The 22,477-nt window shown below is 44.8% G+C and overlaps 1 protein-coding gene across 1 annotated transcript in view; it reads right to left on the bottom strand.

Moving 5' to 3' along the window:
- LOC115170914 (parvalbumin-7) overlaps nt 1–18,222 on the bottom strand; it is a 41,062-nt gene extending 22,840 nt beyond the window's left edge. Inside the window, exon 1 of the mRNA XM_029727289.1 lies at nt 18,036–18,222. The gene's annotated coding sequence lies outside the window, so the exon portion shown is untranslated. The remainder of the gene's footprint in view (nt 1–18,035) is intronic.
- Between the last annotated feature and the right edge of the window lie 4,255 nt (nt 18,223–22,477).

The raw sequence follows: 22,477 nt of genomic DNA on the forward strand, positions 1-22,477 counted from the left end.
TTTCTGATATTTTTTTATAACCCATCCCTGATCTGTACTTCTCCACAACTTTGTCCCTGACCTGTTTGGAGAGCTCCTTGGACTTCATGGTGCCGCTTTCTTGGTGGTGCCCCTTGCTTAGTGGTGTTGCAGACTCTGGGGCCTTTCAGAGATCTGAGATCATGTGACAGATCATGTGACACTTAGATTGCACACAGGTGTACTTTATTTAATAATTATGTGACTTCTGAAGGTAATTGGTTGCACCAGATCTTATTTAGGGGCTTCATAGCAAAGCGGATGAATACATATGCATGCACCACTTTTCCGTTTAAATTTTTTAGAATTTTATGAAACAAGTAATTTTTCATTTCACTTCACCAATTTTGACTATTTTGTGTATGTCCATTACATGAAATCCAAATAAAAATCTATTTAAATTACAGGTTGTAATGCAACAAAATAGTAAAAATGCCAAGGGGGATGAATACTTTTGCAAGGCACTGTACTGTAAGTATTCAGACCCTTTACACAGTACTTTGTTGAAGCACCTTTGGCAGCGATTACATTCTCAAGTCTTCTTGAATATGGCGCTACAAGCTTGGCACACCTCTATTTGGGGAATTTCTCCAGTTATTCTCTGCAGATCCTTTTAAGCTCTGTTAGGTTGGATGGGGTGCATTGCTGCACAGCTATTTTCAGGTCTCTCCAGAAATGTTAGATTAGGTTCAAGTCCGGGCTCTAGCTGGGCCACTCAAGGACATTCAGAGACTTGTCCCGAAGCCACTCCTGGGTTGTCTTGGCTGTGTGCTTAGGGTCATTGTCCTGTTGGAAGGTGAACCTTTGCCCCAGTCTGAGGTCCTAAGTGCTCTGGAGCAGGTTTTCATCAAGGATCTCCCTGTACTTTACTCTGCCACCACTATGCTTTACTGTAGGGATGGTGCCAGGTTTCCTCCAGACGTGACACTTGGCATTCAGGCCAAAGAGTTCAATCTTGGTTTCATCAGACCAGAGAATCTTGTTTTTTTGGTACCCTTCCCCAGATCTGTGCCTCGACACAATCCTGTCTCGGAGCTCTACGGACAATTCCTTCGACCTCATTGCTTGGTTTTTGCTCTGATATGCACTGTCAACTGTGGTACCTTATATACTCAGGTGTTTGCCTTTCCAAATCATGTCCAATCAATTGAATTTACCACAGGTGGACTCCAATCAAGTTGTAAAAACATCTCAAGGATGATCAATGGAAACAGGATGCACCTGAGCTCAATTTTGAGTCTCAGAGTAAAGGGCCTGAATACTTATGTAAATAAGTTAACTTTGTCATTTAGGGGTATTGTGTGTAGATTGATGAGGACATTATTTTATTTAATCAATTTTAGAATAAGCCTGTATTTTTTTTTTTTAATTGAAAAAGTCAAGGGGTCTGAATACTATCCGAATGCACTATATATGGTTAAAATATTTGGTTTCTCTTCAACTCTCACTTTCTCTCTCACACATTCTCCCTTTCTATTGCCATCTCTCTCTCTTTTTCTTTCTCTCTGCCATCTTCTTATGTCCTTTTACTATGCATTCTATTACTCTTTCTTTGTTCTCGGAGATGACAGAGAGCACTATTAAACATGCACGACACACGTGCACATGCACATGCACACTCTTTTTGGAAGTCAAGAACATTGACATTCGCCTGGCTTGCGCAACTTTTTGATTCTGGCCATTGAACAAATGAACAAACTCAGAGTCCCAGGAGAGTAACGGATACTATTCAGCCATATCGGCCCAAAGGTCGAGCTATTGATCAAGCTTTAAACCTGCTCACACCCTCTCATGCTTCACAGAGCCTGACGGTCAGAGGAAGGACTGGGTTTGATATTACGCCCATACTGTCAGCAGCTAGCGAGCAAGGACCCGATAGTGCTCACTCTTAGATTATCATGCCACTGTAGGCTATTTTTTTATGCCTGCCGTGTATATCTCTCTCCCTGCCAGTACATTGTGTTTTCTTCTGCCTACACAGAGAGGTGGAGTCATAGAGAAGACACATTTCGGCTCACATTATAGGCCTGCCTATATGATGAGGATGGTTCATGACCCTGTTGGTTCCCCTCGGGTCAGTATGTAGGATGAGGATCACTGTCGTGTTAACATGTAGGATGGGTCCATGTCACCTAGGGATGAGAGGAGAGGAGAGGAGAGGAGAGGAGAGGAGAGGAGAGGAGAGGAGAGGAGAGGAGAGGAGAGGAGAGGAGAGGAGAGGAGAGACAAGTGGTGTGTAGGGTCGGAGGGTTAATTCCAGGGTTGGGGTCAATTCATTCAATTCCAGTCAATTCTAAAAAGTGAACCAAACTCCAATTCAAGGTCAAATGTTCCCTAATTGAAAAGCATTGAAGTTAATTGGAATTTTATTGTACTTCTTGAATTGACTGGAAATTAAATGGAATTAACCCCAACCCTGGTTAATACAGACGCATAATAACTAATTGAGTCGTAAACTATATTGTGACTCTTTCCACACAATTACAGGTTGGTGAAAGGATATGAGTTATCTTGGAGGTTATACTCACTGGCCAAAAGGCAAGCCAGTGGAGGGACAACAATGCATTTGAGAAGGAGCCGGCTTTTTCAAGACATCACGCTAGAGCAGAGAGCCACGAGAGCTCAGTTCAGTTACTCACATACTAATGTTGCCTGTTTCTCCCGAGGCACTTAGATGCCCACACTTTCACACGAGCTGTCTCTCACTCATAACCTTCCACTGGCTTGCTCTCCCTCACTTTTTTTCATGTCTTCCACTATTTCTCTCTCTATATCTTAGTCTCACAGATATCGGCAGAGGGGTTTGAATGTGAACACAAAGACGGGACTAGTTAATCTGTAGCCAGGCTTGGCTAGAAGCTCTTCTACTAGTGAAAGACACAGATGATAAAGACTATCAGACTGAGGGCAAAAATACAAATATTTTGGGGGGTTGTAAGGACGTTTGATGCAGCCAAACGTTTTAACCAGTACTTTCTCTATGTCTCGTTCCTCTTATAGAGCACAGGCAGTGGGTAAGTCGACAGAACATAGGCGAGGATCACCTGGGGCCTCATATATCAATTTATCTCAATTACTATTTACGAATGGAATTTAGAATGTTCATACGCATAGAAAAGGTGTGATTATAAAACAATCCAATGAGTGTCATACACACACCGGTAGGAGATCACCATTGATAAATGGCAATCCTTCTCAACCTTAGTGCTCGTGCATGACCTTGGCTGTTTGCATTTCGAAACGCCCCTAAGTAAACAAGGTAATCCCAAGGAATTGACCAGGGTTCAGAACAATGATAATCTATTGAAGTTGGCCACTGTTGTTACCATTCTGCTACCAACCTCGATTTGCTGTTGCCATGATGATAATGGAATCTGCTCAGAATGCCAGCATTGGTTTTTAACCTGAAGTGGCCCTGCCAATAAGCCACCTGAACTAGAATTGGAGGTGACAAGATGAGCGGGGGGAGAGAGAGAGAGAGGGGAGGAAGGGGGAGGCTGGGAGACAGACAGGGGGCATAATTAGGAGAGGCGTGTGAGGGTTGTAAGGTGGCAGCGCCCCGGAGGGAGGAATGGAAGTGAGGGAAGCCTCTGAGGAGAGGAGCTGATAAGCTAAACCGTTCAGTAACGGCGCAGTGAATGCTGCTCTGAACAGAGATAGATACGGTGTGATTGAGGTGCCATGCTGCTGGCTTGGCTGAGTTTTCTCCTCATCGCTCTGCTCCTCCAAATGCAACCGGCACCAAATGAAATGCAAGAGTGCCACCTCCTCTCCTTTACTCTCCTCTCTTCCTCTGCCCCCTGTATTTCTGTCAATTGTACGTACAAATGGAGTGGAAATCTGTGGAGCTGAGTAGTAGTCTACCTGCCAGACAGGAGGCACCTCACCTGCCCTCTCCCTGTCAAGGGCCTGTTATGCATATGGAATCACCAGTCTCTTCTCACAGCTAGATGCCTTAGCTAGCTACAGTACATGTTTAATCAGCCCATTTGAAGGACTCTGCTTATTCGCTACTCTTTATTAAAGAAATATATATATTCTCCCTCTCTCTCTCTCCCCCTCTCTCTCTCTATGCATCTCTCTCAATCCATTATCATGACTGTATCATTTGGCTTCTGCCCCCTCTGTTCCAGGTGGGTTAGATATAATAATAACAATGAGGACCGGGTGTACCTTGGCAGGGAGTCGCTGGCTTTACATTAAATAACATCAGGGTCGTATTCATTATTGCCAGTGGTGGTTCTAGCTTGTATGGCTCCCTGGGCCATATCCTATATCACACAAATAGAATAACACACTTATAAAGAAGAGAACCTGATAATTACACTATTGCACTTCAAACAAGAAACACACAAACTAAATTGCACAACTAATTGCATTACTAATTGCAGTACTGTACAAAGATAGAGGTTCGCTATTTAATAGATTCCCCCACTCCCCTCTACCTCGGGCTTCCAGTGGGGAGACCTGAGGTCAACCAACCCCCGCCCCCCTCCCCATCTCGTACTTCTGAGTGGGAGACCTTCCCAGGCAGTGGCCTGCCTAGCTCACAAACTAGAATCAGGGCGCCCACTCCGACAAGGTTAATTGACCCACCGTCCCATATGGTGACATTAAATAATTGACGTGACGTGCAAATGAGCAATAGAAAAATGATTGCGCAAATGTATTCCGATTTTTTGAATTAATATTATTATAATTTTTTTGTGAGGGCGCCCCGTGCCGCCCACGGCAAGATGCCGCCCTGGGCGGCTGCCAATGTCGCCAATGCCTAAATGCCTAAATGCCTAAATGCCTAAATGCGTTCCTTATAGGTTCAGGCAGTCCCTTCCCATTACCATCTGTTCTCTTCAGTTTGTTATCGAGTGAATACGACCCTGGTTTTTATGTTACGTCATTTCTGCTTTAGCTTTGTTTTTCTTTACTGGCTTAGTCATCCCCTCTCCCCTGCCCCCTCCTCTCTTGGTGGAAGCCAGGCAGTCAGGTGACAAATGTCACCCGACTGAGATGTGTCCTCGCGAACAGTCCCGGGTTTCCTTCCAAGTCATTACTAGATACACTATTTCTGAATGCTCTCTCTCTCCGGTCTCTCTTCTCATTCTTTCCAAATGGATAAATGCATCTTCTCTTTTAATAACCCCTGTTTTAGATTGTCATTTAGCTATTTGATTTGGATTTGTAGGACCCTGTCGGTATATATAGTACCAGTCAAAATATTGGAACTACTCATTCAAGGGTTTTTCTTTATTTTTACTATTTTCTACATTGTACAATAATAGTGAAGACATCAACACTATGGAATAAAACATATGGAATCATGTAGTAACCAAAAAAGAATTAAACAAATCAAAATATATTTTAGATTTTAGATTCTTAAAATAGCCACCCTTTTTGCCTTGATGACAGCTTTGCACACTCTTGGCATTCTCTCAACCAGCTTCACCTGGAATGCTTTTCCAACAGTCTTGAAGGAGTTCCCATATATGCTAAGCACTTGTTGGCTACTTTTTCCTTCACTCTGCAGTCCAACTCATCCCAAACCATCTCAATTGGGTTGAGGTCGGGTGACTGTTGAGGCCAGGTCATTTGATGTAGCACTCCAGGTAGCCATGCTGGTTAAGTGTGCCTTGAATTCTAAATAAACTACAGACAGTGTCTCCAGCAAAGCACCCCCACACCATCACACCGCCTCCCCCATGCTTCATGGTGGGAACCACACATGCGGAGATGATCCGTTCACCTACTCTGCATCTCACAAAGACATGGCGGTTGGAACCAAAAATCTCAAATTTGGACTCATCAGACCAAAGGACAGATTTCCACCAGTCTAATGTCCATTGCTTGTGTGTCTTGGCCCAAGCAAGTCTCTTCTTTTATTTGGTGTCCTTTAGTAGTGGTTTCTTTGCAGGAATTTGACCATGAAGCCTGATTCATGCAGTCTCCTCTGAACAGTTGATGTTGAGATTTGTCTGTTTCCTAAACTCTGTGAAGCATTTATTTGGGCTACAATTTCTGCAGCTGGTAACTCTAATGAACTTATCCTCTGCAGCAGAGGTAGCTTTGGTTCTTCTTTTCCTGTGGCAGTCCACATGAGAGCCAGTTTCATCATAGCGTTTGATGGTTTTTGTGACTGCACTTGAAGAAACTTTAAAAGTTCTTGACATTTTCCGCAGTGACTGACCTTCATGTCTTAAAGTAATGATGGACTGTTGTTTCTCTTTGCTTATTTGAGCTGTTCTTGCCATAATATGGACTTGGTCTTTACCAAATAGGGTTATATTTTGTACACCACCCCTACATTGTTACAACACAACTGATTGACTCAAACGCATTAAGAAGGAAAGAAATTCCACAATGTACTTTTAACAAGACACACCTGTTAATTGAAATGCATTCCAGGTGACTACCTCATGAAGCTGGTTGAGAGAATGCCAAGAGTGTGCAAAGCTGTCATAAAGGCAAAGGGTGGGGCTACTTTGAAGAATCTCAAATATAAAATATATTTTGATTTGTTTAACACTTTTTTGGTTACTACATGATTTCATATGTGCTATTTCATAGTTTTGATGTCCACCATAATTGTATAATGTAGAAAATAGTAAAAATAAAGAAAAACCCTGGACTGAGTAGGTGTGTCCAAACCTTTGACTGGTACTGCATATAAATTGGCCTTTATTGCTATAGCCTATAGAAATGTATTGAATAACCAATTTATAAATGGCAAAACAGGCAGTCCAAAAATAAATCATAAGGTTTTTAAGTATCTGTCCTATATCTAGGTGATATAAGAAAGCTCAGGAATTATTTATTATAATTTTTTGACACATATATTTAGCATATTTGCACAAAACGACTTATGTACTTCCGTATTCTTTTTAACCAGTACCGGGTTACCTTCAGAACAGTCCCGTGAGATCATAGTTGGTTGTTAGCCCAAACTGTTCAGGCGCAACAGACAGAAGTTGGCACATTGGCGGTACCGACTTCAGACGAGTCCCATGAGACGAGCCCCATTTTTGTGAGAGGATCGATTTTCGGGATGTCTCCTGGTCTGACAAACAAAGCTGTAGCTCTGCCACTTTCCACCGTAGTTGTGGAAGGCCGACATCGGCGGATGTGGTGGATTGAGACGCAGCCCATACAAAACAGATATCTCTAGCTTAAACAGACGGATTTTGGTGGGGATTTTTTTTATTAGGTTAATTAGTCAACTCAACTTTTAAGAGCCGGTATTTCCAATAACACTCAAGACCATTCCATCACTGTCATGCAGTGCTTGACTTGGACTGAAACAGGTTCCGGTATTCATTTTGGGTGCCGATATTGTTTATATTTAGGTGCTCCTGTGATGTTATTCCACTGCTACTTCATCTGATTTGATGGGGCTTGATTTGCCTTTATTGGTAATGACATCATGACATGTGATCTCCCATATAAACATACATATTCTGTGATTGTGGGTAAAAAGTTGAAGTCTACAATAATCCACTGGCAGTGAAGGGTTTATGGACAGTCAGTAGTGCTCTTCCTCTCTCCACAGAGCCTAACACCAAACATATGTGACAAGTCTCGTCTCAGCAGGGGGGCAGGAGTACTCTGAACAACTCTGAACTGAGCGTCAATTCACCACATGGGAACAACTCCCCAAAAAATGGGCTCATCGTAATAGCTGCAATGGAACGGATGGAAAGGTATCAAACACATGTCCATGTTTTTGATACCGTTCCATTTATTCCATTCCAACCATTACAATGAGCCCCTCCTCCTATTTATTCACCCACCAGCGTCCTCTGGTTCAAATTGGCTCCCCCTCCAAATATGCTAAGAGCGTTTGATTGAGTCTCGAGTGACAACTGCCAGATGGGCATGGATGGGAAATGCTCTTTCGGTATTGAACCCCTTCTGTACCTTCATGGACAATATGTATATGACTGCATTCCACTAGTCAATGTTAGATTGTCGTGATATTTACAGATAGCTATTCGCACCAAAAAAGTGTCCTATAGGTGCACTACTAAGGGTACTATCTGCAAGGACAAAAACCACAGTCCCTTTCAAGCATGAGTGCCTTACACGGTGTGATGTAAGGGCTTATTTTTTTCCCTGAACTATAAAGCTCTACTGTTCACCCCCATTTTCCCTTTGTGTGTAGAGAAAGACACTAAATCAAGTGAGACAGATGTTGTCGCCCCCAATGCTGTGTGTTTGTGTTTGTGATTGAGCATGTGCGTGTGTGTGTGTGTGTGTGTGTGTGTGTGTGTATGTGTGTGTGTGTGTGTGTGTGTGTGTGTGTGTGTGTGTGTGTGTGTGTGTGTTTGTGTGTGTGTGTGTGTGTGTGAGAGAGAGAGAGAGAGAGAGAGAAGGAGAGCAGTTTCCACAGGGGCAGGCCACTGTAGTGAACAAAGGAGGCTAAAAGAGGTCATGGTGGTGTCAGGAGAGTGTGTGTGTGTGTGTGTGTGTGTGTGTGTGTGTGTGTGTCTAAGTGTGCGTGTGTATGTCTATGTGTATGAAGGGGATTCCTGTTTCCTTTAGTATAGTGTGAGTGGCAGCCAGGCCTGTCCAGGATGAGTCTGATGAGTTTTGATGGCCGCTGAGGCTTGAGTCACACAGCCCTGTGTGCGGAGTAGAGGGTGACAGAGGATCCTGGGGGGAGGCGTGCGAGAGAAAGAGAGAGAAAGTGACTATGGGAAGTGGCTGGATATCAGGGTCCTGTGTATCACTTAGCCAACTAGCATGGTGCTAAGGCTGAGGATTCATACATCCGCAGAACAGTGCCTGTCCATCCTGATGCATCCTTCATCTTCCTTTATTTTCTTGTCTTTTATCCCTTGCTCCTCTGGCTCCTCTCCTCTGTCTCTGGTTTGCATTTTCCTTTTCTTATCCGTTTCTTTCTTTCTTTCTTCCTTTCTTTCTTTCTTTCTTCCTCGCATGCCCTCCAGCACCTCCCTTTCGCCGGTCCACCTCCTTCTTCTTCCCATTTTCTCTTGCTCTTTTATTCTCTGTTTCTCTCATTTCTTCTCCTCTCAGCTTGTTGTCTGCATCAGGCTGGTCTAAGCCTCTCTATTGTGCTGGATCCTTTCTTTCTCTTCCTGGGACAGATTCACTTCTATTCCCCATTCTCCTCATGCCCTAGGCTTACGGTACCAAAAAACTAAAGCGCAACACAATTTGTATTCTGTGCTAGTCTTTGATAGAGGGGAGGGGGGGGGGGGGGTAGAAGAGGGATGACGGAAGAGGGAGACAAGGTTTAAAGTCACAGTCGTGGGCTGCTTAAAATTGTTGAACATACAATTTGTTTGGGCGTTACATTGTCAGCACATTCTGTTTGTCTGAGATTTAACCCATGGTTCTGCAGGCTGCGAACACAAAAGCCCAAAACCCTATAATTGTGTTGTTATCGTAATAACTCGTAATTCAGTCTTCCGCTTGTAAGGCTCTCAAAATCGTAATTCCGGGATCATCGGCAAATAAGTAGCACATTACATAAGTGGCCTATCCGTCAGAACTTTGACATGACATCACGTCACTTAAATATGTTTTGTTGTGTGTGGTTGTTTGCATCAGACGAAATATAAACCAGATATTGAGTATGTGTTCATGTATTTGCATTAGCTCTTGATGTGTTTCCTCGTGCAGTGTGGGTGACTGGGTGGGTGACCACCATCCACGCAGAACTGCACATTCCTCTGCTCATGTTTTTTACTGAGTGTGTGAGTGAGTCAGGGTGTGTGCGCGCGTGTGTCCGTGTGTGTGTGTGTTTCGGTGTAGATTGTCGGAGTGTGTCTGTGTATTCAGAGAGAGAAGCTGAAGCCCCTGTCCCATTGGCAGTGGCTTGCCTTGTCAGCAGTAGTGGCAGCAGAAACTCTGCCGCCTGACAGCGCCTCTTGTCTTGCAGAAGTGTGTGTTTGTGCGTGTGTGTGTGTGTGTGTACGCTCGGCTATATAAACCCTCCATTGACCTTGCACCATAAAAGCCAGTCCAGCACTGGGCTTCCGTTACTCCTCTACTGCTCTCCTCCTCTCTTACTCTGACACAGTCTTCACACTCTGCTGGTGGGAGCCGGGGCCGAGCCTGGGGCAAGCTGAGTTGAGTGTGTCCAGCTAGCTCTCTCACAGCTCCACACAGAAAAGAGGGAGGGAGGAGGAGGAGAGATGGAGAGGAAAGAGGGAGAAGGGGATGCACACATTCATGGTTCTACAAAGGAACGATATGTGCTGTCATTCATAAAGATAGATAATAGAGAGAGATTAACACAATCTAAAAGAGCTAAAGGGGCTGTTGGCAACTGGGCACAGACACACACACACACACACACACACACACACACAAACACACACACACACACACACACACACACACACACACACACACACACACACACACACACACACACACACACACACACACACACACACACACACACACACACACAATCAAACCATCTGTGTTTGTGTGTGTGTATGTGTGTGTGTGCGTGTGTGCGTACGTGTGTGTGAATCTACAGTACTACAGTATCATGACCAAAGCCCATTCACTGATAAGGCTTCAACCTAACACTCCCAAATAGAGAATGACGTTAGAGTAAATGAAGCTCATCAGTGTAATACGTGATTATCAGAGACGTTTAGCGCTGGCTATACTGCAGGCCCCTTGCTCACACTGACATAACGATTGCATCCAAAATGGCACCCTATTTGCTAGATAGTGCACTACTTCTGACCAGGGCCCATAGGGCTCTATTAAAAAGCAGTGCACTATGTAGGGACATAGAGGATTTTCGGACACAGGCGGGATTGCATGTTTCCTGCATTCAGATGATCTCTACGATGATCAGGGGCCAGTCCCGAATGCTCCCAGCTCCCGTCTAAAATATAATAGCAGGCCGGCAATGGGAGAGAGGAGGGGAGGAAAATGTCCATCATCCGCTCATTTTCAGGAATGTATGTTAATATAACAGCTGATGTGGAATATGATGTATATTGGTCACCACGAATGCTATTCCAAGTCCTGCTTATCTTTGGTATCACACTGATAATGCAATGACATCTGGTCATCGTAGTCATTGCTAGGAATAGAATAGAACACGTTGGAACGGAATAGAATAGAGTTTGGTAACTTCTGCACTTCTGCACCCACTAAGTTGTCCTTTCTTGGCATCTATTCTCTATGCAGGGAGTAGAGAACAGTAGTTCTAAGATTGAACTGTTCAGCCAGGGACCAGGCAGCAGTCTTCTGTAAGGGACTAATTGTGTAGCCGGTAAGTGGCAGGTTCATGAGAAACCTGAGGAGGAGACGGAGCAGAAGTTTCAGACCTCATATAGGGAATGCAGCAGTATCTCCATCTACTCATATACTTGTCTGTGAAACAGTGTCCCCTGTCTCACTTAGATGAACTGTGGTGCAGAGGGATGCTGTTTTAAGGTCACAGAGCAGGAGTACACTTTTGCAAATGATGTTGGGTAAGAAGCGTCGTTTCTTGTGCTGTGTGTGTGTGTGTGTGTGTGTACATCTACGTCTATATATCATCCACATCCACTGACTCTCCCAAAAGAGTAAGGACTTTTAAGTCACACCACATCAAAATAGGTCACCATGTTACATTATCATCCCATTTACTTCACCAAAAACTCCCTCCCTCCGTGACCCATAAAAATAATAATCTCAATCCACTTTCGTCTCCTCTGCCTCTTCCCAGATGACTTCCATCCATCCCATCACACTAATGATCTCATTTAGGAGTTTGTGGAGGTTTTAATTGCTAGGCCTGACTCCTGCAGCGCTGCGGTGACCTCTGTGTCACTACTAAAGTTAGATTCGCTCTCAGCGACCTCTGTTGCTCGGGCGGTTTAAAAATACGTTGGCCTTAAAAAAATACATGGCCAAATCTCTAAAATAGATCGACTGAACTTTGGCACAAAGTGGGAAGTGTCCCCTTTTAACACCTTTGTTTGGATAGGGAGAGCGCTGGTGATAGAAAGTAAGAAAACGCGAGGCAGTAAAAGAGTGAGTAAGAGAGAGAGAGAGAGAGAGAGAGAGAGAGAGAGAGAGAGAGAGAGAGAGAGAGAGAGAGAGAGAGAGAGAGAGAGAGAGAGAGAGTAAAAGAATATACAAGAAAGTGAGTGTATTGCAGGTGTGCTGGCAATTACATCAGCACCTGGCATCTGGTCAGGTGCAGCACCATTCAACAACAGAAAAACCCCTCATCCATCAAAACAATACGACAGTTTCCCCCTCCACATATTAATACACGTACTGCAAGATAACACAGGTAGTTTGTAAAACTAGAATGTCTGAAATCTAGATGCAAATGTTGACGGAACAACAGCTGATGTTCCAGCGCCATGCATCATTAGCTTAGCATGGGAGCCAGTCTGTTTCTGCTCTCTTGCCAACTCCTTATGGAATGCTAATGGCGTAGGGAAAAGCACAAACAGATCTGGGACCAGGCTACACCACAGTCATAATTCTCTATTAGCAGGTGACTCAAAGTTATGGCTCCCTTCCAGCTTCTGGCTTCCAACTTCCAGCCCTGTAATGCCACTTGGTCCCACATGTGCTTTCATCTGATCGGTAACACACACACACACACACACTGCATACATACACACACACATACACACAGTCTTGTATAACTAACCTTGTTGGGACACACAATTCAGTCCCATTCAAAATCCTATTTTTTCTAACCCCTAACCATAAACATAATCCTAACCCCTACCCTAACCCTAACCCTAACCTTAACCCCAAAGCATTATGGGCATTATGAGTTGGAGGATGATGTCTAAGTGCATTTTGTTGGCCAAAGTTCAAGAGATGAATGCATTGCATTGGTGACCTGACCGTGGGAGTTTATGTAGGTGGGGATGGAGATGGTATTGTGCTATTCTGCTGAGCAATGGAAAAACGAAACGTCCTCTTCCGGAACGGTGTGTGTGACCTCTCGCTATGTGTGCATCTAGGTGAATGAGTTTATAAGTGTGTGTGTGTGTGTGTGTGTGTGTGTGTGTGTGTGCGCGCGTGTACGTGTGTGTGTGTGTGTGTGTGTGTGTGCGTGCGTGTGTGTGTGTGTGTGTGCGCGCGTGTGCGTGTGTATGTGTGTGTGCAAGAGTGTGTCTCAACACAGTAATGAATTGTCATGAGTGTCAACCAAATTGGGATCAATCCCCACGATGCTGACAGGCAGGCAGGCAGCACCTTCTGAGTTTCCCACTCCTTACAGCAGTGGAGGCTCCTCAAAGGAGGAAGAGGAGAATCATCCTACCCAGTGATTTTTAAAATCCTTTTTAGATCAATCTCTACTAAATATATTCAAATGTCTACAGTAGCCTCAACAACACTCTGTAGGGTAGCTCCATGGTGTAGCCGGAGGACAGCTAGCTTCCGTCCTCCTCTGGGTACATTGACTTCAATACAAAACCTACTGTAGGAGGTTCATGGTTCTCACCCCCTTCCATAGACTTACACAGTAAATATGACAACTTCCGGAGGACGCTCTTACAGCATGAACTGATATGTTGCCCACCCAATCAAAGGATCAGAGAATGAATCTAGTACGGAAAGCATAAGCTACAGCTAGCTAGCACTGCAGTGCATAAAATGTGGTGAGTACTTGACTTAAAGAGAGAGAAAGACAATAGTTGAACAGTTTTGAACAAATTGATTTATTCCAAAATGAAGGACAAGCAAGAGAGATAGAGAGAAAGGGATTTCATAATTAAAAAAAAATCTGTTTCATTTACTTAGCGAGCAAGTGCAGCTAGCTAGTTTAGCCTACTCAAATACCCTACTCAAACAGAGGGATGCTATTTTAGCTAGCTGGCTATGAATTTCCAACACAACACTGGAACTCTTCCATGTCAAGATGAGCTGCTTACTGACTGTACACTGTAACGTTACTGCATGATTGTAGCGGGTTTACTAACACATTAGTTCTATTAGCTATGTTGACTATGACGTTACTTTAGCTAATATGGTGACATCGATGCAAGCTGTGTGTAGAGGTTATGATATGGTTTGGCTTGAAATGCTTTTTTCACCTGGTCACATACAGCTGATGTGCTGTGCATTGAAGTCCACAAACAAAGGGAAAAGATGAGAGGAGGAGAGCTCATGGATGCAAGAAGGAATACAACGTGGCTGCTATGAAAGTGAACTGTGTTTACGCGTGATCAGGGGTGTATTCATTCTGCTGATTCTGTTGAAAAAAAAAGTTTCTTAAACGGAAGCAAACGTTTGCAACTGTTGGACTAAGGATTACACCCTAGATCAGCGAGATGCAGGCAAGAGCGTGCAAGGCGGTATTGAATGTGTCACTGTCTGTCCATGTGTCACTGTCTGTCGCCTCAAATTTTTCACTCCACCTGTGTGCACCTACATTGTAAACTTTCATTCATAGGCTAGGTTGTGCCACCATGATGGGTATAGGGTAAATTTGAGTATTATGTATTAGCCTAAACCTATCAATGTTATATTGAGCTGAGTGAATGGAATACGAACGACAGTCATCCAATATACTATAATAGAAATAAGGCCATGCTCATTAAAAAAAAGACCCTTCCTTATCTTAAACGGCACCGACCGCCACTGCCTTACAGTATAACAACAGCCTGCCACTTCAGCAAAGAGAGAGGAAAATGCTCTCTTCTTTCTCATCCCCCATTTATTCTCCTCTTTATAATGATGGCGATCTGTTTTTTAATTAACGCTCTGCACCGGAGGTCGATTAAGTCTGTGTTAATTGCATGTTTTTAATGTCAAAATCTATCAGCGCAAATTGCGAATAGCTTTGTTTAAATTCATTCAATTTCATCTATCAGAAATGTACATAATGGGGGATGGCTACTTGCAAGTAGCCTTTTAAGTGAGGGAAGCTACATATTATAGTCACATCCCTGTACACTCTTAGAAAAAGAGAACTGAAAAGGATTCTTTGCCTGTCCCCATAGGAGAACCCTTCGAAGAACCCTTTCCACAGAGGGTTCTACATGGATCCCAAAAGGGTTCTACCTGGAACCAAAAAGGGTTCTAACTGGAACCAAAAAGGGTTCTAACTGGAACCAAAAAGGATTCTCCAATAGGGACGGCCGAAGAACCCTTTTGGAATCCTTTTTTCTAAGAGTGTAGTTGTGGGTGTGCGCGCCTGTGAGGTCGTTTTTGAATTGCGAGTGATGCCTTTCGGACAGTAGAATCCAGCTGTGCTTTAGTTTCATACAGTTCAGTTTTGAGGGTGCCCACGTAAAAATTCAAACATGCACTCTGGATCCGTCCGCACACAATTAGCTGGTCCTATCTAACATTTACCAACCTCTCACCTACACAATCCCACACAACACATTTCTCTTCTTCCAAGTAATCATGACATTCTCCTATTCTTTCACCCACTGGCAGCCAGCTAGCTACCCACTCACTCAAACTCACTCAAACATACGTGCGCTGCACACGCAGAAAGGCACCCACACACGTCTATGTGGAATTGTAGAAAATATATAGATAATAAGTAGATCTGCAGTTTGATGTATGTGGGGCTGCTAAACTGGTACTGGTACACTGGTACTAGCAGGCTAGATTGATCATCTCTGTTGGATTGGTACTCTAATCCCTTCCACGTTCCATGATGTCATTAATCTGCCCGTGCCTGAGTCAGAGACAGGGATCGAGGATGAGATATGCTTCATTAACTGCGGTGCTACATTGCGCTGAAGAGGCCAGCTCTGCTCTGGGCTGGTCCGGTTTGTTTGCAGACACACACACACACACACACACACACACAATAACATGCTTGAATTACTCCACTATTTTAGACAGGGTTTGTGGAGAGACGCCTCAAGAAGAAGGACGATGAAAGTCACTCTAACACACACTGCAGCGGCAAACTAAACCAGAGGCAGAACCCTTGAACACATAGCTGCCACCAAGCAGAAGGTGTACGTACCACACAAGAACTCAGTTACCCGCACTGACACAACCCTGAAATCTCCCCAGAGTCCCACCCTTACACCACGCTCCCGTGCACATCCCCATCACTCCTGTCCTGTGCTGTACTGGGTATCCCAGCAGATCCCAGCTGCCACAAATGCGACAGACACTTTGGCGGTATATTTCACAAGGTTGTATTTCACACTCCAAAGAGCCACTCGCCTCTAAGTCAGTGAATCCTTAGAAATTCACGAGATGATATAGACTAGAGTCATGCATCACACCCCTCACATTCACTTCTAATGAAAGAGGAGTGATGGGGTGTGAGATACTATATGTAGTGAAAAAGAGATGGAGGATGGATGGAGCAGGGGAAAGAAGTATCTTTCTACACACTGGGCACCGACGTCAATTCAACGTCTATTCCAGGTCTTTTTTTGTGAATGGGATTTTACGGAGAGGCAGAGCTGTCGCTGCTTCCTGCAGCTGCACAGCTGATACATCAACATTTTCTTGACATTCTCTCTATTCTCTCTCTCTCTCCATCCCTCTCTCTTACGATCCTTCTCTCTCTCCCTTTCTGCATTTCTGCCTGCTGCATACATCAAACTGTTCTCTCTTTCTCTATTCTCAGACAGTTTCCTCAAGACCCACCATTTCCATCTAACAGTGCACTGTATTACCGCCTAGCTCTCCACACATCTCTTTCTCGTTCCATCGCTACCTTTCTCTCTCTCTCTCTCTCTCTCTCTCTCTCTCTCTCTCTCTCTCTCTCTCTCTCTCTACTCCCTTTATTCTGGCTGCCCAACCCTCCTCCTGTTTTTCTCCTGCCATCTGATTATAACCCTCATTCCCTCTATATGTCAGTTCATTGTTTCTCTCTTCTCTCTCTCACACTCTTTTTCTCTCTCTCCCTCTCCCGGTCTCTCTCTCTCTCTCTCTCCTCTCTGTCCCATGAACTCCCGTGTGGTTGCTGAAGTTCTCCCCGTCGCTCTATCCCTCTCTCTCCATCCCTTTCTCTCCATCCCTCTTTCCCTCCCATATGTACTTCAGGTTGCCCGTACTTTGCCGCACCCAACGACAGTTTCCCAGAAATGTAAACGTCACTCTTACAGGCTGCTATTTGCATGCCAGGAGTGCAGCCCCTGTTTCTACAGATGTTATCAAAGGGGAGCAGGCTGGAGTGAGAGATGAGGCAATCAGGGAGTAGGGGAGAAGGGGAAAGGAAGGGGAGGGAGGAGTTGAGGAGGGAAAGTGTCCCAAAGTCTGTCGCAAAGTCACAGCGATCGTCTCTGTATCTATAGCCTGCATTATGACAAGCGTACCAACCCGCACCGGCGACATCACTCATTATTTTCATTTGGACCCCCCCTTCCTCAATACATTACATATTGTATTAAAGTGTACACGCCTACTCAGCCCATCTCTCTTTCTCTCTCTCTGTTAGTCTGCATGGTGTGTGCTGCTGGAGCAGCCGCTCAAGCACAGCATTAGCACCAGACCCACAGAAGAGCTTTCTAATAGACTTTCTATTCCCCTCCTCCCTCCCGCTTTCCCTCCTCCCCTCTCACCCTCTCTCAATCTCATTCCCTAATACAGTACACACACACATTGAAGCAAACACACACCGCTCGGGGACCAATCGGAGTCCGCGGAGTTCAGCTCTTATTTGTGAATGGGATTTTACGGAGAGGCAGAGCTGCCGTTGCTTTCTGCAGCAGCACAGCTGATACACCAACATTTTCATGACATTCTCTCTATCCCTCTCCATCCCTCTCTCCCTTTCTGCAATTCTGCCCGCTGCATGCATCAAACTGTTCTCTCTTTCTCTGTTCTCAGACAGTTTCCTCAAGACACCTAATTTCAATCTAAACATCTCTTTCTATATATTCCTCTCTTCTCACAAGTAACAGTGCACTGCATTACCGCCCCTCCTCTCCACTCCTCTCTCCCTCTTCTTTTTCCACTTCATCTCTTCTCATTCTGGTTCTCCCCACTCCCTCTCTCTTTCTTTCCCTCATCCTGTCTGCCTCCAGCATCAGTGATAGTTGAGGGAAGCAGAGCCCCTCTCTCCTCTCCTCTCATCTTCCCTTATTTCTTACCTTTGTGAGAGTCTGTGTCCCGGTTGGTGCTGGAGCTTCAGCGGGATCGTCGGACAGTCAGGCGGACAGGCAGACGGGCAGACAGATGGACCAGGAGCCTGGGAACCTTCTGTGAGCCAAAGAGAGAAGGAGAGAGAAAGAGAGCGGGCGGTGCTGCTGAAGAGGGAGAGGGAGCGCTGAGTGGCTGGAGGTGAGATGAAGGGGAGAGAGAGAGAGGGTGGGAAAGATAAATGGAGAGGGAGGGAGAGAGGGAGAGAGGGAGAGAGGGCTGGATTGGGATAGGAGGGTATTTTGTGATGTTTAAGAGGGAGGGATTGCAGCAGTGGAGGGAGATAGTGGAAGAAGGGATGGGGAGAGGGAGGGTGGCTAGGGAGATGGAGAAGAGTGGAGAGAGGAGGGAGGGAAGTAAGAACTTGAGGCAGAAAAGGAATGAAAAGGTGATGGAAAAGGGAAGAGTGGAAGAGTACAATGTGGAGCGAGGGATGAACCCCCTATAGATGAAGTGCTGATGAGAGATGGAGAGAAAGGCAATGAGAGATAAGAGAGCATGTCAGTTTGTTCTGGGGCCTGGGGTGAGTGCACTTAGGAGTGAAAGGTTACGGGGAGGAGGACAGAGGAAGAAAAGAACAGGCTATTTTGAGGCTATTTTATACAAGATGCCTCTAGACAGTAGAAGTTCCTGTTCCAACCTGGACTCAGGGGTAGATGTAACATAGTAAAAGTCAATTATATGATATGTTACGAATTACAATTCGAATGATATGTTACGAATTGCAATTTGTTGTGGCTAACGTTAGCTAGGTGGCTAAGTGGCTAATGCTAACATTAGCTAGAGTTAAGGTTAGGAGTTAGGTTAAAGAGTTAAGGGTTAGGGTTAAGGGAAAGGTTAGCTAACATGCTAAGTAGTTGAAAGTAGCTAAAAAGTCGTAAGTAGTTGCTAATTAGCTAAAATGTTAAAGTTGTCTGTGATGAGATTCAAACACGCAACCTTCGGGTTGCTAGACGTTCACGCTATACGCCTACCCATCCAGCTCGATCGTTTTTGCCTTAAGTAACCGTCTGTCTTATGCAACTATACCAAACGTAGCATATCATACTCATTTGAGTGTCACAGATTTACATTTAGTATGTTATGTCTAGTCTATAAGACTTGGCTGGCTGTTCTAGACCTTGGCTCGGTGTTAGTACTGGAATTCACTAAGTGTCTCAGAGCAGGTGCTGATCTAGGATCAACAGAGTTTTAGATCAGAATTATTGAGGGAGGACCTGATCCTTGATTAGCAACCCTATCATAAGTTGCTTTGTGAATAGGTGAAGGTGTCTCAGTTGATTTGCAGTGAGTGAGATGTCGAGAAGTCAGAGTGGACTTCTACCTTAGCGAAAGGAGAGGCTTTAGGGGCAGGGGGTTTTGACTTAACTTGAAACACAGCATACAGTCCTGCTGTCTACAACAGTATAGAACGTAAAAAAGCACAGAATTGTCTATGAGATGCTAGATTATGAGATGCCAAATTATGAAAGCCACATTCAGCCACTGCCCGAGCAATGGAAAGTGTGATTGTAACATCATCCTTCCTCTAGTTGTCTGGAAAGAAACGACATGAGTACATGTATTTCCACACGGTCATGATGGGTTCTACTGTGATGTATATCAAAACATGTTCATTCCTTCTTCTTCTATTCTCAGGGGGACCTGAAGGAAATTAGAGGAAAAACACACATATCTCACAACTACATGTCATTAACTGTGTGTGTGTGTGTGTGTGTGTGTGTGCGTGCGTGCGTGCTTGCTTGCTTGCTTGCTTGCTTGCATGCGTGCATATGTGTGGATATGAGATAACGAGGGAGCTAGAGAGAGGGAGGGAGAGAGAGAGAGAGAGAAAGAGAGAGAGAGAGAGAGAGAGAGAGATGAGAGAGAGAGAGAGAGAGAGAGAGAGAGAGAGAGATGGCGCTGCTTTAAGACAAAGCAGACACGATGTGCTTTGGATGCGCATCTGCTCCTCTCTATATATCTCATTCAAAGGCAGTTTTAGAGAGGTATCTCCTCCGCTCTGCCCGCCCGCTCCCATATATCCCCAAAGCACTTCACTTAGATTAAAACCACAAGTGCCTTATAATTACAATAATGTATCTATAAAGGGGAGGCCGAACTTAACAGCTCTCTCCCATCCATCCCTCTCTATCTATTGGTCTGAATGGTCCTGTACAGTTACATTAGTTTGAGCTTCTACTTTTAAAAGTCCACCGTTCCAGAAATAAGTCTCTCACTGTTGCCGCATTTTATAGACCCCCCTCAGCCCCCAGCTGTAACCTGGACACCATATGTGAATTAATTGCCCCCCATTTATCTTCAGAGTTTGTACTGTTAGGTGACCTAAACTGGGATATGCTTAACACCCTGGCCGTCGTACAATCTAAGATAGATGCCCTCAATCTCACACAAATGATCAATGAACATACCAGGTACAACCCTGAATTTGTAAATACGGGCACCCTCATAGATATCATCCTGACCAACCTGCCCTCTAAATACACATCTGCTGTCTTCAACCAGGATCTCAGCGATCACTGCCTCATTGCCAGCGTCCGTAATGTGTCCGCGGTCAAACGACCACCCCTCATCACAGTCAAACGCTACATAAAACACTTCAGCGAGCAGGCCTTTCTAATCGACCTGGCCCGGGTATCCTGGATATTGAACTCATTCCGTCAGTAGAGGATGCCTGGTTATTCTTTAAAAGTGCTTTCCTCACCATCTTAAATAAGCATGCTCCATTCCAAAAATGTAGAACTAAGAACAGATAAAGCCCATGGTTCACTCCAGACCTGACTGCCCTTGCTTGACCAGCACAAAAACATCATGTGGCGTACTGCATTAGCATCGAATAGCCCCACAGGCAGTTAGGAAATTTAGGAAAGCATTTTCAAACATAAATTTGCATCCTGTAGCACAAACTCCAAAAAGTTCTGGGACACTGTAAAGTCCATGGAGAATAAGAGCGCCTCCTCCCAGCTGCCCACTCCACTGAGGCTAGGAAACACAGTCACCACCGATAAATCTACTATAATCGAGAATTTTAATAAGCATTTTTCTATGGCTGGCCATGCTTTCCACCTGGCTACCCCTACCCCGGTCAACAGCTCTGCACCCCCCACAGCAACTTGCTCAAGCCTCCCCATTTCTCCTTCACCCAAATCCAGATAGCCGATTTTCTGAAAGAGCTGCAGAATCTGGACCCCTACAAATCAGCTGGGCTAAATCAGCTGGACAATCTGGACCCTCTCTTTTTAAAATTATCCACCGCAATTGTTGCAACCCCTATTACTAGCCTCTTTTTAGTATCGTCTGAGATCCCTAAGGATTGGAAAGCTGCCGCGGTCATCCCCCTCTTCAAAGGGGGTGACACTAGACTCAAACTGTTACAGACCTATATCTATCCTACCCTGCCATTCTGAAGTCTTTTCGAAAGCCAAGTTAACAAATAGATCACCGACCATTTCGAATCCCACCGTACCTTCTCCGCTATGCAATCTGGTTTCCAAGCTGGTCATGGATGCACCTCAGCCACGCTCAACGTCCTAAACAATATCATAACCGCCATCGATAAAAGACAATACTGTGCAGCTGTATTCATAGACCTGGCCAAAGCTTTCGACTCTGTCAATCACTGCATTCTTATCGGCAGACTCAATAGCCTTGGTTTCTCAAATGACTGCCTTGCCTAGTTCACTAACTACTTCTCAGACAGAGTTCAGTGTGTCAAATCGGAGGGCCTGTTGTCCGGACCTCTGGCAGTCTCTATGAGGGTGCCACAGGGTTCAATTCTCAGGCTGACTCTTTCGTCTGTATACATCAGTGATGCCGTTCTTGCTGCTGGTGATACTCTGATCCACCTCTACGCAGACAACACCATTCTGTATACTTCTGGCCCTTCTTTGGACACTCTGTTAACAAACCTCCAGACGAGTTTCAATGCCATACAACTCTCCTTCCGTGGCCTCCAACTGCTCTTAAATGCAAGCAAAATTAAATGCATGCTCTTCAACCGATCGCTGCCCGCACCCGCCCGCATCACTACTCTAGCATCACTACTCTGGACGGTTCTGACTTAGAATACGTGGACAACTACAAATACCTAGGTGTCTGGTTAGACTGTAAACTCTTTTTCGAGACTCACATTAAGCATCTCGAATCCAAAATTAAATCTAGAATTGGCTTCCTATTTTGCAACAAAGCATACCTCACTCATGCTGCCAAACATACCCTCGTAAAACTGACTATCCTACCGATCCTTGACTTCAGCGATGTCATTTACAAAATAGCCTCCAACACTCTACACAGCAAACTGGATGTAGTCTATCACAGTGCCATCCGTTTTGTCACCAAAGCCCCATACACTACCCACCACTGCGACCTTTATCCTCTCGTTGGCTGTCCCTCG

Source organism: Salmo trutta, chromosome 32, assembly GCF_901001165.1.
Source record: "Salmo trutta chromosome 32, fSalTru1.1, whole genome shotgun sequence".
Taxonomy (NCBI): domain Eukaryota; kingdom Metazoa; phylum Chordata; class Actinopteri; order Salmoniformes; family Salmonidae; genus Salmo; species Salmo trutta.